Consider the following 4,780-nt stretch of genomic DNA (forward strand, 5'->3'; position numbering starts at 1 on the left):
GGGTTATCGTTATGTGAATTATACATCAACAATATTGCTATACAAGACATCGTTTGCCGGAACCGCTAGTTAATTATAATTACAAACAGCTACTTCGAAAAAGGAATTAAAATCTAACATATTTCTAAAATTTTATAAAAACTATTAAAGTTTTGATTCAAAAGGCCAATAATATGACGATTGGACATATCTAGCATCTTTAGTTGACCCTGGAGCAAACATAACAATATCGGTATACCCATTATATGAAATATTACAAAAATATTAAAAAAGAAAAAGAAATCCATTGCTTTTTTATGAACTATAAGACTGTATTTAACTTGCTTCGCAATGTCCGATTTGGGACAAATATGCACCGATTTGTTGTATGGTTTTTTGACATTTTAAAGGCATTTCTCGATTTTATCGACATTTTCGACGACAGGCCTATCTTTAACGTCAAAAATTCCTGAACGGAACCTACGAAACCAAAATTGCACAAAATTGACCGCTTTTACGGCTTGCATTTTCGCCTTTGTCAAAAAAAAAAAAAAAAAAAAAACTGAATCTATTTGAACAAAACTTAATGCAGGTCACTCTAGGCTCAATTTTGTACGCTGTGTAAAAATTGAGCATCAATCGGAAACACTTTTGGTATTGGTGTCCCATTTACATCAAATGGGAAATAAAATATTTTGGAGCTATATCTAAATAAATTGTAACAAAACATCTCATTAAATTTAATTAATTAATTTAATTTCTTCTCAATTGGAAAATATTGATTCTTTGTTGTACTATAGTGAGATTGGACGAGTCTATATACGTGAGCTATATTTAAATCTGAACCGATTATCATCAACTTTAGTAGGATCTGTCCTTGGGCCAAGTAAATAAGCTGTGGAAAATTAGATTGTATTCAGATTAGAAAATCGATCGACACTTTGCTTACGACGACTTTAAATACGCTCAAAAATGTAATTATGAGTCCATCCCCTTTTGCAAAGACAAAATACCCTCGGAAGTGATTTTTCATACTCTTCACCACACTGTGGTATAGGGTATTATGTGAATGTGTTTGTAACAGGCAAAAATAATAGAGATAAACCAACGGTGATTTTAGAGAATATCCAAAGAATCACTTTCTCAGTCTATTTATTCATGTCCGTCCGTCTGTCCGTCTGTCTGTCCATGTTATATTGTAAACAAAGTACAGGTAGCATGTATGATCCGAATGATATGAAATTTGGCACAGCTCACTTATTTGGCCCCAGGATGAACCTATTGGAGAAATTCGGATTTAATTAGATATATAAAATTTGACATAACGTGTGGAATTCAGTCTACGATAAAGTGTGTTAATTTTCATTGAAATCGAATCATATATAGAAATAGCTCCTATATATATTTTCGTTCGATTGTATGTAAATGGAGCACTTAACTCCCAAGATTTATTCAATTGAGGTGAAATTATGTATATCGTCTTGATATACATAATTCGATTGAGGCAACATTTTGGACAGTGTAATGAATTAAGAACAGATTGCCGAATGTTAAAATTTAGATATAGCACCCATATATATATTTTCCGATTTTATGTGAATGGTGTCCGAATGATTGTCTGATTGTGACGAAATGTTGCCTATTGTATTGAATTGCGTCTAGAATAACGTTTCATACACAGTTTTGCTCGATTGTATTTAAATGGTACACATTAGACCCCATATTTGCACTATTGAGATGAAATATGGCATAGATTTCACAATGAAATCAGTAAGGAAAGTTCAAAAGTCGGACGAAGCCGAATATATGATACACTTCGCCACTTTGGGTACATACAAGAGATGTTAATATCTACAATATCCTGTAGATAGAACAGACACAAAGTCTTTGGAGGACCATTGAGATGGAATAAATGTGCTATCTAGACAGATATTTGAACCAATTGAAAAATCCCATACACATACCATTCTAAAATCAATGAAAAATTGCATGTCAAACGGGCAGACTTGGATTGGTGTACCATTTGTACGAAATCGAGTAAAAGTATATAGGAGATATATATAAAAAACGTGGACCTAATTGAGCAAACGTTGTATGCATCATTTGTTTTTCAATTAATTACCCTCTATATTCAATTAATTACCCTCTGCCAAATTTCGTGTAAATGGAACAAACATAGGCCCTTCTATGCATCATTTACATAAAATCGAACGAAAATATATATTTCAACAAACCTTATAACACATCATCTTCTCCTCAATTGCATTCGCTATGCAAAATTTTGCTCAATCGGGCAAATATTGGGAGTTTGGTGCATTATTCACAAAAAATCGGACGAAGCTATATATGGGAGCTATATCTAAATCTGAACCGACTTTAACAAAACTTTGCATACATCAGTCTGGACCTAATTCCGTACTCATTCACATAAAATCGGACGAAACTATACATGGGAGCTATATCTAAATCTGAATCGATTTTCAAGAAATTTTACACACATCATTCTAGACTCAAGTCAGTACGCTATGCCAAATTTCGTGCAAATGGAAAGATATATAGGGACTTTGGTGCACCACTTCTATTAAATCATAATACCCTGTACCACAGTGTGGTGAAGGGTATAAAAACCGTGTAATAATTTTGAAAACTTTTTCATTCGCCAGAATACAATGCCAAGTTACAATTTAATGTCCACCTTATGCTGAATTGTAAATTTGTTATAACTAGATTTTGTATACCCTCCACCATAGTATGGAGGATATTATATTTGTGACCGGTTGTAATCACTCTAGCCTCTAAACGTATTTAGATAGTTTTTAGCATGGAAGATCTGCTTGATCGGTTCACGTTTAGACATATAACGATACCCACCAATTTTCATTATTTTGAGGTTTTGAACGCGCTTTTCAACCGAATTCGCTAAAATTTGACACAATGGGTTCAAATTTCTCCACTTAAAATTATAAATATAGGTCCACATTTTCCGGTAGCCTCCACATAAACGTACCCACCAATTTTAAGTATTTTTAGGCGTTTTAGTGCGTTTTCTGGCCGAATTCGCTGTAATTTGGAACCTTGCTATCTTATTGGACACTAAATCCCTTTACTAAAAATTATAAATATAGGTCATTATAGCCTCCATATAACGGTACCTCCTATTTTACCGTATTTTGGGGTTTTGAGTGTGTTTTTTATAAACATGTTCCACTCTATCATGCGTTATCAATATCGGACCACAGTTTGAGATTTTAGGAAAATCCCCATTAAACATTTGTGTGCATTATGGTTTACAACACTAAAGATAAGGAATTTTCTTCCTAATAGTCTTAAACTCCAGCTCCTTCATTATATTTGGTTCATATAGGGTCAGCATTTTTTCTAATTTATCATTCCAGAAATTAGTCATTACGTAAAACAGTACGTTGGTGATGAAAAATGGGGGTATCGCTCTATGGGGGTTCCAACTCCAAAAAGTGGCTGAATATGGATAATTTTTGCTTGGAAATTTTTCTACCCAATGAGAATCCAAAATATCAAATAAGATCCAATTCGATTGTAAGATGAGCTTAAACTTTCTAAATAACAAAATTTGGGTGGTAACATTATATAAAAAAGAGCAATATGGACAATTTTAGTTGATGTTTTCGAAGATTTTTTTACCTAGATAACCTAAAATACCAATTTACAGCTGATTAGGGTGAAAATGTGCCCCAAAGCTTCAAAATACCGAATATATCTTTATTTGGTTCATTTTGTCGCTATAAATTTGTCAGCTCGGTCCATCCCATGAAACCACATTTAAAAATATAGTAGTTATTGCGGTTGATGTATTTGAAATTTGCCGCAGGATTATTTACACTATGGGAATTTCGAAAAAGAGAAACCCCACATTGAGAGCACACACACACACAAATACACAACACACATTATTCGAATTATTATTATGCAAGTGCTTTCTATAGAGAAACAATAAACTATTGTTGTTTTATGTGATTTTATGTGTAAACAACACGCACATGTTTTGTTTGTGTGCATGACTCTTACAAGTGTGTGAATGGGTGTGCGTGTGTGTCTGTGAGTGTTTTCAGTTTATCGTTTAACAATATCATATTACTAACACCAACCAACTTGCCAGCCAGCCATCCAAACAACAACACCAACACCAAAATAACAAAGCACACAACTGCGATGGTTTATTATCCTGGGACAGGATAACACTCACTCACACACACAAACAAACAAAACACTTCCACACTCATGCATAGACATGTACTTGTAATAATAAAATTATAAATCTCCTACTTCCAGTCTTTTGCCTTGGCGACTCCAGAGACTTGAATAGAAGACGACAACGAACAAAAAACGCAGCAAAAAAACTTGGAACATTTAAAAGAATGTTAATGGTACTGCCTGTGCCCGCCGGGGGTCAAGTGTACTTATACTATGAGAATATGAATGTGCTCCAAATGCCAATATGAGTGCGTGTATTTTGGACTTTAAATAACTAGGAAATACATATATAATAAAAACTATTTATATAGAACCCAAAAAGAAAAAAAAAATACGGAACAAAAACAAGTCTCAACCGGGCAACTCTTGAAGTCTGAACAACAAATCACAAGTTTTCAACGTGTTCATTGTCAGTGTCTGTACATTTAGTATTAATAGTGCAGCAGTAGCTGTAGTAGCAGCAGCAAGACATCAACACCAATAGGCCTTGAAAAGGCCAAGTCGGGCCAACACCAGCTAGCCAGTCTCTGTGAGTTAAACAGCCAGTCGGCCAGCCTTCCAGTCATTTTTG

Source organism: Musca vetustissima, unplaced genomic scaffold (assembly GCF_032173495.1).
Source record: "Musca vetustissima isolate MV318-11 ecotype Yass unplaced genomic scaffold, APGP_CSIRO_Mvet_v1 utg7330, whole genome shotgun sequence".
In the NCBI taxonomy this organism is placed as follows: domain Eukaryota; kingdom Metazoa; phylum Arthropoda; class Insecta; order Diptera; family Muscidae; genus Musca; species Musca vetustissima.